This window comes from Amia ocellicauda, chromosome 8 (genome assembly GCF_036373705.1).
Source record: "Amia ocellicauda isolate fAmiCal2 chromosome 8, fAmiCal2.hap1, whole genome shotgun sequence".
NCBI classification, from domain to species: domain Eukaryota; kingdom Metazoa; phylum Chordata; class Actinopteri; order Amiiformes; family Amiidae; genus Amia; species Amia ocellicauda.
In genome coordinates, this window is record NC_089857.1 from 27,142,570 (window position 1) to 27,157,086 (window position 14,517).

Sequence of the window (14,517 nt, forward strand, 5' to 3'; positions counted from 1 at the left end):
CTTATTAGCCGTACTAGTGATGGCAACAACAAGGCCTCATCTTTCCATAGAGACAAGGTTGTTTCCTATAATACAGTATTAAATATGATCTAACAGCAGTACAGAACAGCACTGTGTGAATGTAATGCACTCGAGAAACCTAATTCTATAAATGTAACCAATTTTCTAATTGTATAATTATGTTCCTTCATAGATGGCAGCCTCTTTGAAGTCTAATATTAACTTAAGAGTCAATTTCCCTTGCTGTGGTTGAAATAAGTTTTGTAATAAGGTATTATTTAATATAGCTATCTGAACATATTCATTGTAGCTTGATCATTAACATTTGTGTGCCACCGAGAGTGTTTCATCTCTGTTAATATGTGTGTGAACATTACATTTTTTTGGTCTCTGAGATATATCATTTTTAGTTTGACCCATTTGGATGATGCTAAAATGTATCTACATCAATGAAGGATCAGAATTGAGGGTGATGCTCTGGTCTCAAGGGTAGCTCATCGTAGAGCAGAGTAAAAAGACATTCATGTTATTGTTCCATTCTATATTGAAATATATATTATTTCAAATGTTTTAACATCGATCTTGGATATGTATAATATAGAGTAGTAATAAAGCCTTGCTATATATTTAGTGAAGAATATCACAGATATGATCATGGCAAATAGTAAATGTGTAAATAATTCACCACTAGGAGGTGCTACATTACTGTAACTGTTCATGAGTATGACATTGCAACTTGACAGCATAAGTATTTCCTTGAGAATGGCCACTATGACATATCACATATGAGGGTAACTTCTGGTCACTAACCAAAAATCTGCATGGTTGAGGCAGCGTTGCTACCAGACTGCTATTCAAGTACTCTATCCACAGAGTCCTTGTAAGGGTCAAGCTGCCATGACTGCCACTGCCACTGCCAAGCAACCCTGTGAGGGAGGAGGAGCCACTGTAATCCAAGTGCAAAGTGCTACCACTGCTGACTTTGACTGGAGAGGAGGGAGTGTGAGCTGCCTAATGCCCAGGATCTGGTGTCACCCTGACCCAGGGCTTGTGAGGACCAGGCCAAGGTCACTTTGCTGGCTGACCACTGGAGGACTTACAGCTTACTAGAGCGATCTCCAGCCTGGCCAACCTAGCAGTCAGTGGGAACACATTGCCAGAAGATGGACCTCTGACCAGGCTGTCTCAATGATGGGATTCTACTTGAGGAATGGAGGTCCTCCACAAACAGTTCCCTGAGGACATGCCCTGTGGCCTTGCTAACCCACCTCTGCTTTTAGACTCTTTCTGGGGTTTAAGGCCACCACAATGTCCTACTTGGTCATAAAACAGCAGGAGACTGGTTTATTAATCATTTAGGAATCATTATGCCACCCTGTTTTGGTTTTAAATAGATGTACCTGTCTGCTGTCTTGATTGAAGCCATGCATGATTGTAGCTGGAGTCACAATGAATGGAAATGAATTAACTGTAATGAGAAAGTGATTGTTTTTGATATTTGGTTTGAAAAGAATTGCACAGAATAAAAAGAATAATCACTCAGAATAAAAATATTGAATGTAAGTGTTCTGACCTCTTCACTACAGTACACCTCTGTGATAAACCTGAAGAGTAGCATCTCTTTTGATCTGCTGTCATTGCAATTACGCTGTGGGACAATTGGGGTAGTATTCCTCTGGAGAGAGAGACAGAGATTTATATAGATATATATAGAGGAATATTGAAATTGCCTAAAGATACTACTTTAGATTTTTGCTAATTTTGCATGGTGAAATCATTGATTACACATATACTCATTACATACATGAGTAGACTGCTATGAGCTCAGGTAGATTATTACATGAGTGGGGAATGCCATTTCCCAGCATGCATGTGAAAGCCCCCAGTTTAATAAATGAGAAATAATTTTACGTGCAAGCGTAAATGTTTTTAGAGTTTAGCAAAAGGTCCAATCATTTCAAATGCTGCATAATCTATTAAACACTAAAAATGCAGTCAACATGATAATTGTGTATATGTGAATGATGTAACTGAGATGCTGTGAAGTCCAGCCTCCTGACATACACAGGTAATTATCATCTGATCGCCTGCTTTTTTAGAATATGTAACACTTGCTTTATGGCGTCACATTTATAGTAAGAGCTGATGCCATTAATCCAGGAAATGCACGGTCACCAAATGAAAGGGGATTTAGCATTACAACTTGAAGAACAAAGGAGGTGAGATCAAATTCCTGTAGTCGTCACATCACAAGTAAGTAGCAAAGTAGTTATAACACACATACAGAATGGAGGGTTTAGATGTATTAGGAAGCTAACTATTGAAATGACTGGTGTCCTGTCCTGGGTGTATTCCTGCCTTGCGCCCTATGCCTGCCGGGATCGGATCTGGCTTCCAAGCAACCCTCACCAGGATAAGCGGTTTTGAAGATGGATGGATGGATGGATGGATGGATGGATGGATGGATGGATGGACTATTGAATTGTACAGGGTCTATTTATACTGTTGCAGAAAAGAAAAGTATTTGGTACAGTGTAGAGTGGAATGGTTAGACTAACACACTGGACATTTTGACAATGTTATATACTGTGATGGGATGATGTCAGACTGTAAAGCATTTGCACAAATAGGCTTGTTTTTTGGAACAATGGACTTCACTATATAGAAAATTTGGTGACTATACCTTGTTCCTCTGCTAAGCTAGCAGAAGCAGATGTTTCTTTTTTCACCTGTGAACACTACCGTCTTATTATGTTGCAGTATTACTCATCTAGGCATAATCAGTTTGAGATGCTAATGGATTTGTTAAGTACAAGCGGGGGAAAAAGCACAATGGCATAGAAAACCATACCAAGCGATATCCCAGCTGAAACTAAAATTGCCAGCCGTAACAATATGGTGCGTCAAGGGTCAGCAATAGCCTCGGATACACAGACATGGGAATCATCTGGGAGATGCATTGGTGCAGATAGCAATTGTGGCCCAATCTTTGCAGGATTATAAAACTGGTTACAAAGAGGATTACAAATGGCCAAGGAGATTAAATAAGCTTTCAAAAATTAGCTAAAGGTAGGGGAAAGGTATTTTTTCACCAACAAAATAGTTACCATGAAACAACATTAAATCATTTGGATTTGTGGTGGTGAAATGTGGCCAACAGAAGTCAGAGATTAAAACATATTTCGTTGTCATCTGTTTTGTTGAATGGTGTGACTCCCATTCATGCTTTTCTCACAGTCACAGCCTCACAGTGGCGCCGTGACTCTTGCTGTGAGAACATCCTTGTTGCATAGTTAACACGCCCTTCGCAACCTCTGAATAACTTTCCAGTACTGTATTACACTTATGTCTAATGTTTTTGTGTATGTACAAAATGTAAAAATAAAAGCTGTTTCTTATAGTATAGGCTATATGTACTACACTTAATTATTTTTAACCCTGAACTTTAACCTTAAGTTTCAGGGGATGATTTCCCTTACACCTTATTTCCCATATGACATAATCCCTTGCACAATACGGTTTTGATACCCATGGCACAGTTCAAGAATGTATTACTCGTATTAAACAAGGGATTGCTGTATTTTACTGTAATGCATTCTACTGCATATATAAACATTTAAAACATCAAAATAAGGAAATATTCTTACTGGATTGTGCTGGCTTTGTGTCTTACACAAACTTTCAAATGGTATAATTACATTTTCACCCAGTTTTGCAGTATTTATCTATTATTTATTATAGTCTTTTGCCATATAAACCTGTACTTTCATCCAAATTGTGAGACTTCTTGACTATCCTGTCCTACATTTTCAGTCCATGCATATTCTCTCCTCAGCAATCAGTTACAATTGTTAAAAAACACATGGCTTGGTCAGTATCAGTGAGAGTTGCCAGACACTATGCTGCAAATCACCAGAGTGTTAAGTCAATCTCTCCCTATTTTCAGACTTTCCCCTCAATACACACATACTCATAATGGAGAAGGGGAGGTAAATGTATAATAATATTGACCATCCTACATATTAATAATTTTAAAGCAAGAATCAAATATCAATAATAATATCAATCAAATCAATACCCAAAATATGAACTAAAGAAACTGTAATTAAAGGGTAGCTTACTGATTATGTTTCTGTTGTTCTGAAACAGCAGGTAAGTCGTATCCTCTTTTCTGACTCTAATACTTCAGTTGAGATGTTTTTAACTCTGTCTCCTCTTGTGAAGGTGTGCATTTAAATTAGTATTTAGTGCAAAAAAAAGTAGGATGTTTCCATAATGCCAAAACACACTATGGACTATGGTGCATTATTAACAAGTCATGTTTTGGTAATTGTGTGCAGTTTTACTCTGACATATTTAAGTAAAAGATTGTTACATCTGCAGAAATACAATATATATAAAATAAAACAAATATAAACAAATCTTTGTGGATGCTTTTTTGAGGCATTCTTGCAATAAACTAATATGTTAGGTATCACTAAGGAATTCCTCCAGGCAGTCCTTAATGCCTATGACGTTGTAGATGTGGCTTGTGAACTGGAGTGTTCGTGGGTGTTGTCCCAAAACGCTCAAGGCCCTAGCTATAGAAAGTGATTCATAACTAGAGGGCAGGCCATTTTAAATGGTAATGAATACATTACAGAAGTTTAAAAGATGGTCAAAGAGTAAGCTAATTCCGCCTATTTCTTGCATTTTGTTTCCATTTGGTTTCCCCCCCAACTTTCTCCCATGCAATGTTTTCCCCCATTCCCCTCATGGCTCTGACTTCCCCCCACAAACTGAGGGATTCCCACCAATCTGGCAACCCTGGTATCAGTCTGTTCTGTTTATTAAAAAAAAACTCCATTCATGATCAGCAAAAAAGTCAGTATGAGTCTCCAGACAGCACCAATCTCCTGCACCTATCTTGACGCAAGCAGCATTTTGTTTGACAAGATTAAATCAAGATCAAGATCAAGATCAAGATAAGGCTCTTACATTACTTTAATTTCTTATTTCCTCAGAGACACAGTGAACCTTGCCAGTCAGCTCAGGCAACTTTTATGCTAACGTGTCCTTCTGAAAATGATTTTTTTCCACAATGGTTGCATGAGCTGCTTGTGAGCTTATCATCTTTTCATGCCTCCCTAAGTCTTCACTGAAATGTGGTACCTTGTACTCGTAACACAACTGTTGCAATTTAGCCTTACAAAAAAGTAAAAATTGACATAATACAGTCAATTATACAGGGGTTCAAACCACAGTGCCATATTTGGAAACTATGGCAAAGGAATAGTACAATATATCAAAAGTAGATGATCAAAGGTTGTCCTCCATTACACTAATTCAACAAAACTGGAATGTGTATTGTAAAGCAAATATATTGTTGCGTCAATAAAAACTAAGGATTTTCTTTTCTGATCTTGGGGGATAAGACTGACAAGACTAAGACACAAAACATCAGGCAAAACCACATTTTCAAAATAGAGAAGAAACAGTCCACAAAAACAAAACAAACACAAAAGCAACACACACTAGAGTACAGTTTCACCCAGAGAAGGATGGTAAGAGTCTGAATGGACTTTTTCCTCAAAACCCTGAACATGTCTGAAACATATTCAAAGTGTGCTCTTATGTGTATTAGCTTGTTCAGAACTTTCCAAAGAGAAAAGAAGAAATAAAGGACACATCAATAATATTTCAAAAATAGAATTGCACTGCAATAGAATAGATACATTTCAAGCATTATCCTCAGACAATTTTTCAAGAAGCATTGAGTATGAACTTAATAATAAAAAATGTGAAAAGGAATGGTCATAGTAAAGACTTGAGGAGTTATACAGAGAATGGTTTAACGCATAGTTTGACCTGGCATTCAATATGGTTAAAATACAATGCCATTTTTTAAATTTATTTTTTTACTGTAAACAAAACTTCAGGATGAAAAATCAATGGCTTGTTTAATTTTACTGATTAGAGGGATGTCATTTTTTTTAAAACAAAATAGTATGTACTGAGGGGTTAAACATACTTGAAGTTTTAAAACTTAGACCACATCTGAGAATTTGAGAATAAAGTCAAAGGACTGGTTTCACAACCCAGATTAACTACACAAAGCTTTCACATAGGAAGTCTAAGACAAGTGTTAATCAAGGTCTGTGAAACTAGCCACAAAAGAGTATCAAAGAATTAAACAGAAGAAAAATAGCTGCTTTTTAATATTCAAGTCATTCTGGATAGAAAGTTTATTTGGAATAAATTAAACATTGAGGCAATACAGAACAAAAAATGTAATTATGCCAGAATTCTGTGCTCTGAGAGTTTGCAAAAATAACTGCTCCTGATTCATCTCTCACCCTGTACTTTTATTATTATTGATACTCTTTACCCAAGATGACTAACACGAGTACTCATTTATATGTTGTTTTTTTCTAGAATAAGTACCTTGCTTCAGGGTACAACAGCAGTGTATTATGAGGGAATTAAACCTATAACTCTCTGGTTATAAGTCCAGAGCCCAAATGTGAGACTTTGGATTCTAGGTAGGCCGATGTACCATCTCTTTGCTCTCTGGTAGAAATTAAGCAGATAAGTAAAATATCTGAGATTTGTAATTTGGACTGATGAGGTTAACCAGTCTCTAGGAATGGTATTAACATTGATGTAGAAAACAATCAACTCATTCATAATTAGTTCACTCCTCTTCACTTTTTACCCCTCACTACAAACGACCGAAACAACTGCATGTAAAGAAAAGAAGGAAAAAAGCAATAAAATCGAATAATATTTTGTTAAAACCATTAACGATGAATGAACACAGCACACTTGAATGTAGTTACTACGCTATAACTTTTCGTTTGTTTGTAGCAGACGCGAGTTTAAAAATAGATGAGTCTTCTGCAGTAACACCTGCCGTGTCTCACAGCGGCCGCTGCGGGGCGCAGTTGTGCGCCGCGGCTCCGCTGGACTGCACTGAGCGGCTCCCATTCAAATCTGAAAGGCAGGGCACCTCGGCGAGACTTGCCCTGCGAACTGCCATCGCACAGGTGTTGCTTTTGCGGAGACTGATGGCATTTTCTCAAATACCGTGTTTTGGGTTAATGGGAAGATCCTGAAGGAATATGAGACTCTTCAGCAGCTCAGGACGGCAGGCTCACAACCCACAGGTAAGAAAGTTGCTGTCATAATCACATTCAGATCAATTGGACCGGGATCCTTCCAGGACTGTAATAATGATACGCACTTATAGGCAGGCAATACTCCATAGTCAAAGTGGAGATATTTCGGTTTGGTTATTCTCTTATTAGTGGGTTTCTCCATAGACAGATTGTATCACAGCAGATTCAGAGACGCAAAATTAAACTTTATGATGTTACAAAAGGTAGTCAAGTGTAGCTTACAACCAATTATGAATGTGACAGACACATACACCACCGCTGCTAAGTCATAAGTGGGCAATTTAATGGCAACGAGGGTAAATTGTATTAATGCTCCATGAATCACCTTATAATGTGTAAACCTTACAGTTCAATCAAGTTTTCAGTTCTTCTCAAAACCACGTTTTCTCCCATTGATTGAATCATTAGTTGTACAGTGGGAAAAACGATACTTTATTATAGCAGTAGTATAAGAGTATTATAACTACATGTTTTATATTCGACAAAGGACGTTTAAAGACTGTTTGACTGGATCTCTGCTCAAGTAAAGAAAGAAATCGTTCAGTTTGGATGGAGGCAACTTTAACCCTTTTGTGCACCTCCTTGGGTACAATTGGAAAATATATGCACTGTATTCAATGTGCAATGCAACGGACAACTAAACCTGTTCGAGCTCTGATTCGGTTCAGACTGTGCTCTTCGTTACTATAATATACATATATTTTCCCTAGCAAAATAAAATAAAATAAAGAAAGAATGAATGCATTATTGTGTGAGCAAAACTAGTTTACAAATACAACAGTAAGCAAGCTGTTCCACATAGATGTTTTCACTATACTGCAATATTTTAATGTTACTTCATATTTTATCAAATCAACTGTTAAATTATAAAAAAAGTATATCACATTTGTTAAAGCACACATATATCAGTATTCTCTAATAATGAGCTTCCAAAGGTTAGGCTATTTGTTATTTGGTGTACATTTCATGGGCACCTATTTGCTAATTTGTAAATGTTCATGATTAATAGATATAATGATAAATAGTGTACTTTCTATTAATGTGACCGTTAATAAACAATTGTTATTATTATTATTCTACAAAACTAGTACAGCCATTTGATTTTGATGAAGTACTATTTGTTTTACATATACAATTATTTCAAATGGCCTGCGTAATAAATATGCTAAAAAGCTCAAAAAGTGTGGTATGCAGAATAAAGTGGAGGTCTGATGCTACTGGATCAAATGAGTTCATTTGAGGTTGTTTGCAGACAGTTGGGAGAAATGAAGATGAGTGATGATATCAATTAAAGACTGGCATTGCTGCCTAGGAGGGTGCAGCAGGAGCAGGACATAATCCATGGGTTCTCTCTCTCTCTCTCTCTCTCTCTCTCTCTCTCTCTCTCTCTCTCTCTCCCACCCTCTCTTCCTCTCTCCCTCTCCTTCCCTCTCTCCCTCTCTCGCACTCTCTCAGCTTAAGTTGGGTATGTGTTGCCTCCTTCGGTAAAAAACATAAATGTAACAGCAGGTATGGATGGGTATGACCCACCTCTACTTTTACCGGAACTGAAAAAGCAACAACTGGAGGGCAGAAGTCCTACGTCCTGTCAAGTGATTATTAATTTGGACAACATTTTTATTTTTTCCTAAATTCATCACAAATACATATTGAAATTCAAAATGAAGAGAATTGAGGTTCTGTCTGATTTTAGATCAATGCATCTGTAGTTCTTGTGGTGCAGTTCCCTTCGGAGAGTTGTCCTGGAAGGTCCCAGAATGTCCGTGTGTGTCTAGAAGTATCAATGTCTTTTGAAGATTATTGATCAAAAATGATTGATTAAAGGAGGTCAATCAAATCCGGCCATGGTCACATGGTGTCCCAGTTTATCTAGTTTGTAACATGCGTTCAGTCATTTCTGCCATACGCCCACAGCTTGTTTGTAGAAAAGATTCACATCTATTATAATAAATCCACCTGCATTTAATATGTTCCTGTTATTTTTGTCTCCAATTTGAGTCCGATAAAAGTCCTTGTCTAGCCAGTGCCTTTGTTTGCTCTGTTCTCATGTTGCATAGCATTAGCTGTATGCCTAGGGTGCTCATATTTATATGTCATGACTCTGTATGTATTGCAGTGCTCCAACACAAAAGGTTAGTTAGAAAGATTGCAGACACCATATGATAAAGCTATATATAGCTGGCCTTGTAATGGTTAACATGGCCATGTTTGGATGTCTCTTAGTTACAGGATAGCTATTGGCCGTAGACATTTCCTGACTTGCAAGGCTTTGAAAAGTTTATCTGTGATTGAGCAGTTTCTCCAGCAAGGGGATTAAGGTTCAGATTTTATCTGGTTTCCAGTATTGTCAGCATTGTGTGTTTCAATACAACATAATTAACAGTTATTGAGAGGTAAAATGGTTGATTATTGATATGGTTTACAGTAATTCCAGCTTGTGTAGACAGGAAATGTGACAAACAGTGGTTGTGTTACTCTCCACAGATATACAATTTAAGCACTTGGAAAACACATTAAGGTCTTGTTAGTGTCAAATTTATCAAACAATACCTCACAACATATTGAAAAGTACTCACCTAAAATAGGGTGTTCCTGAGTGTTCCGTATTTATCCTTCAGTGAAAGGAAATGGGAATCTATTCCAAGATAGTGTTTACTTTGACTGGTCCATTTCACACTAAGGCCCAGATTAAGCCTTGTAGCAGTCTGGAACAAGGAACTAAGACAGATAGTTAAAGTTTATACCATTGGATCCTTTGAAGAACTGTTGGATGTTATAATATAGATAACTGTACTGGCACCCAAATGAGCAAGACCAAAACACAGACCAAATGACCTCCTCTTGTTTGTATTATTCATTATGTTCTGATGTTCTTTAGCCAAGAATTTGACACGCCTGCTGTTGCCAATTTCAAACTTAATACTAAACAGCAGCTTTCCATCACATAGATACATAATGCCTGTTCCCAGCAGAAATCCACCACCAAGTGAAAGATTTTGAATTTGGGTTTAAGGTGGACTGACATTATTCTTTGATCGAGGCCTTTGTGACATTCTATATGATATCCAACATTTATTTAGGCAGGGGAACAATTATTTCTGTATGAATGCAATGTTCAAACCTCTTGGAGTAAATATAAAGGTTGGTTAATGTCACAGTAGTTCTGAGATAAGAGGTAAATGATGGCTTTTCTAGATAACCCAGAACATTTTAAAACCCTATTTTGTTTATAGGACATCCACATATGCCTTAATCTTACCAGAAGGTCTGATGTTTTAAAAGATAAGGAAGAAAGAAGAATTCACAAGTCGTGCATTTGCTCGAGATGGCATCTTCTACACCCCAGCAGGATAAGCAACTTCAGACAGTGTGATATGGAGTTACTAGGCAGATAAGAACAGATTATAATTATTTGAACAGCAAGTCTGATCTCTTTGATATGGTTGCTTTGTAAACAACCAAAATAGTTATACAGAAGCTAGCCAGCTTTTTTTCTGTTTGCACACTCTCTGAATGGATATAAAGGGATTAAAATATGATTAATATATTATTAGAGATTATCTAATTCATGATTATTCACTTAACTGAAAATCAATCACAATTAAACCTGTTAAACACCTTTAATATTATCACTCCCAGAGTCTTGTTAAAATGAAATGTAATGTACAGGTACCAGTTCTGTTATTTATAGTTATTTAGTTATTTATTTTTGATGTGGGAATTTTTTTAAACACCATTATCATTTTGCTTACAATTATTTAAAGGATTTAAAAATAATGTTTAAGGAATTTGTTCTTAGATTCACTTAAAAGTGACCGATATTGAGTGATATAAAACTCCAGTGCATTTGCAATGGGGACTGCTGTGTAGATTATATTGTCTAGGCTTAATGATAATGGGAGGTTCCATGTTGTTCAAAAAGTAAATGTTATGATTTTCAGTTCCAAAAATGTAGTGAAATCAGTAAGAATGGGGACTTCAGCAGCCTCAGGAAATGAGGTGCAGTGTAAGCTTAGCCATATTTCTACTATTTACATTATATTGAAATGTATTCAAATAAAAAAGCTGAAGTGAGCGGGATCTAGAAATGTAATGCAACAATGATAGCCGATGTTAGAATTTTGCACTGTGCTTGGCATTCCAATATATATTTTTATAAAAATAGTATAATTAATTGAATTATGTTTTTCAGTGTTTCATAAGCGGCAGCAGTCTCACCTACCTATTTGTTAAGCACTGAAAACACAATGCATAGTTTTATTTATGTCTAAATTAATCACATTACTTGAAACTTGAAAAAATTGTAACACCAAAATCAAAACCATAGAGTGATAGCCTTCAATTGAATCCCTGTTGTATTGTTGTGTTATTTTTAATTTTTAAATGTTTGTTGTATCAGGTAATTCACTTTAGTAGGGTAGGAATTACAGTATATCTTAACTGTATGCATAAGAGGAAGAGAATACAGTAGACTGCATTGCATTTGCTATGACTAATGCTTATAAAGAAATAATACAAATACCCCAAAAAAAAAAAAAAATGCACACAGAGACACTCACATACACTGAGTGTACGAAACATTAGGAACACCTTCTTAATATTGAGTTTTGCCCTCAGAACAGTATTGATTCATCGGGGCATAGACTCTACAAGCGTTCCACAGAGATGCTGGCCCATGTTGACTCCAGTGCTTCCCACAGTTGTTTCAAGTTGGCTGGTAGTGGATCTCTACTCCGAACAGCTCGTCCATCTCATCCCACAGATACTCAATCGGATTGAGATGTGGTGATTTGGCAGGCCACTGCAGTAAGCGGAATTCATGTTCATGTTCATGGAAACATTCCTGGACAATCCTAGCCTTGTGAGAAGGGAAATTATCCTTCTGAAAGCATCCTGCGGGAACTGGGATTCATCAGACCAGACAACATTTTTCCAATCCTTCAATGTGTAGTGTTTCTGTTCCTTAGCCCACTGCAATCAGTTTCTTGTGTTTTGCCACAAGTTGTGCATTATTTTATGTGTTTTTCTGCACCAATGTTGTACTGGACTGTAAGATGACTAACTGTAGCCCATCAGTTGCTTTGCTCAATTGGTGTCACAGCCTCCATTGGCCTCTTTCATCAATGAGCTGTTTTCAATCACTGGCCTGCCGTTGGCTAGATGTCCTTTATAAAATCCTTTATACACACCGGAAACTGTTTAGCGTGAGAAACCCAGCAGCATTTCAGTTCTTGACACAATCATACCGGCAAACCTGGCACCTACTACCATACCACCTACTACCAATGCACTTCAATATTTGTTCTTGGCCATTTACCCTCTGAATGGTGCACATACACAATCCATGTCTCAATTCTGTCAAGGTTTAGAAATCCTCCTATAACCTTTAACTGATTGATGTGGATTTAACAGGTTACATCAATAAGGGATCATAGCTTTCACCTGGATTCACCTCTTCAATCTATTTCAAGGAAAGAGACAGTATTCCTAATGGTTTTTACATTCAGTGTATATATACACACACTATAGAGAGACAGTTTATCTGTGAGTTTAAATACGGTTCTGGTAAGCAGGCAACTTTGCAACTGAAGAAAGTTCTGTGTCAGGCAGTTGACATAGCTCTATCTTTTCCAATCTGCTGAGTGTGCATTATAATAGGGCAAATATCTACTGAATTGTTAAAAGTGTTATTGGTATTAACAGGGTTTCTTATAGTGAAGTCAGACTTGTTTCTGTATTTGACAAGCTTGAGAATAAAAATCTCAAGTATGTTTGGAGACTTGGCAAATGAAATATTAACACAGCAGATGTTAATCAAAGAAAACTTGTGCTTTGTACCAAACAAACTGGTCTGGATACTGGCTGTTTACTGCGATCATAGTTGTGGCTCTACAAATGTGCTTTAAGTAGGCCTAATTTACATTGGTCTGAAGCTGACATAAGACACAGTGCAAAATAAATGCCTGGCTGTAATTTGTATATGGCGATGTTTCTATTACCCCTATATAGCTTATTCTATTTCCATATATTGCCTGCTTGTTAAAAACAAATGTTCAGTTGTTGATCTCTTGAGGCAGAAAGTCATTAAAAATTACAACACTCTGACTCTATAGCAGGGGTGGTGAACTCCGGTGCTGGAGAGCAAACGTCTAACAGGTTTTATAGGTAAATATATATTTTTTAAATACTTAAAATGTATTCACTTCAGCTTGAAGGAGCATCATCTTGGAACATACTACCATGGGATTGTTAAAATGCCATTAAAAGTGAGTTCAGGGGTGCATTACTTGTTGCTGTAATTTGATGTCAATTAATCTCCATAAAATTAAATGGAGCTCATGTGTTTTTCTTTAATATTTATTAGCCTACATATTTTTGTTAACTTAAAAGTAGCTTACTCAATCAGAATTAACATAAACAGCCTGTTTTCAATTATTGAATTAAATTATGTGCTATTTTGGGAACTTATTTTGGGAAGTTAAAATGTAACTTAAAAGTCATCAGAAGGTGACTTGATATAACGAGGCAGGACAAACTTTCAAGTCATAAAGTTAAATAGTTCAGACAATCCAAAGCTGTCTGTTTCCAAAACATATTTGCTTTCAAGACTGTAAGAGGTTATGGGTCAGAATCACTTATATCAGGATAGTGTAGGTTCCGTCAAGCAACACCCGTGCCTTGGCTTGCTGTACATTTTCTGTGGCAACAGTTTGTAATATTTTACTTCACTGACCACAACTCCTCAATCCTGTCTCAGTCCTTCAAAATAAAATCAATAAAAAAGTTTGTTAGTGCAGCATTTTTTTTTGAGTTTCCACTACCCTGCAATCTCTGTTTACATTACATAGATTTCACAGGTAGCAAATAATCTGCAATCACCCGGGCAGTAGATCCAAGTGATATTGCTTATCAAATGAAGGCTTTCAGATACAGTTAACACTTCATTACTTACTTAAAGGCATATTATAACACAGTTAACTATTTGCCTGGCTCAATTCCTTAAATGTTGCTACAAGTTTCCAAACTCACTGTGTGAGCCATATTATATCAACTGAACACAACATCCATTCATCCCATGGCATGTCTGAAACTTTCCTCCTGGAAAATGGACATCCACAAACTTTATGTTTTGTCCCACAGAACTACCCCTTAGCACTGAACTTAGGCCTGCAAGTCTCTGGCTCAGCTGATAACCTCTGGTCAGAGTTTGAGCCCTATAGTCTAGACCAAGCATTGGCAGCTACAGTTCTCAAGGGCTGGATTCCTGTGGGTTTTTGATGTATCTTTTAAATCAGAAACTTGATAATATCTGGAAGTGACAGATGATTTGACTTATTATCCAAGAAATTCCATCAATCTG

General features: G+C 36.8%; 1 protein-coding gene across 1 annotated transcript in view; it reads left to right on the plus strand.

Moving 5' to 3' along the window:
• The first annotated feature begins 6,991 nt into the window (after positions 1-6,991).
• Positions 6,992-14,517, plus strand: part of LOC136754752 (5-hydroxytryptamine receptor 4) — a 108,548-nt gene continuing 101,022 nt past the window's right edge. Inside the window, exon 1 of the mRNA XM_066710867.1 lies at positions 6,992-7,145. The gene's annotated coding sequence lies outside the window, so the exon portion shown is untranslated. The remainder of the gene's footprint in view (positions 7,146-14,517) is intronic.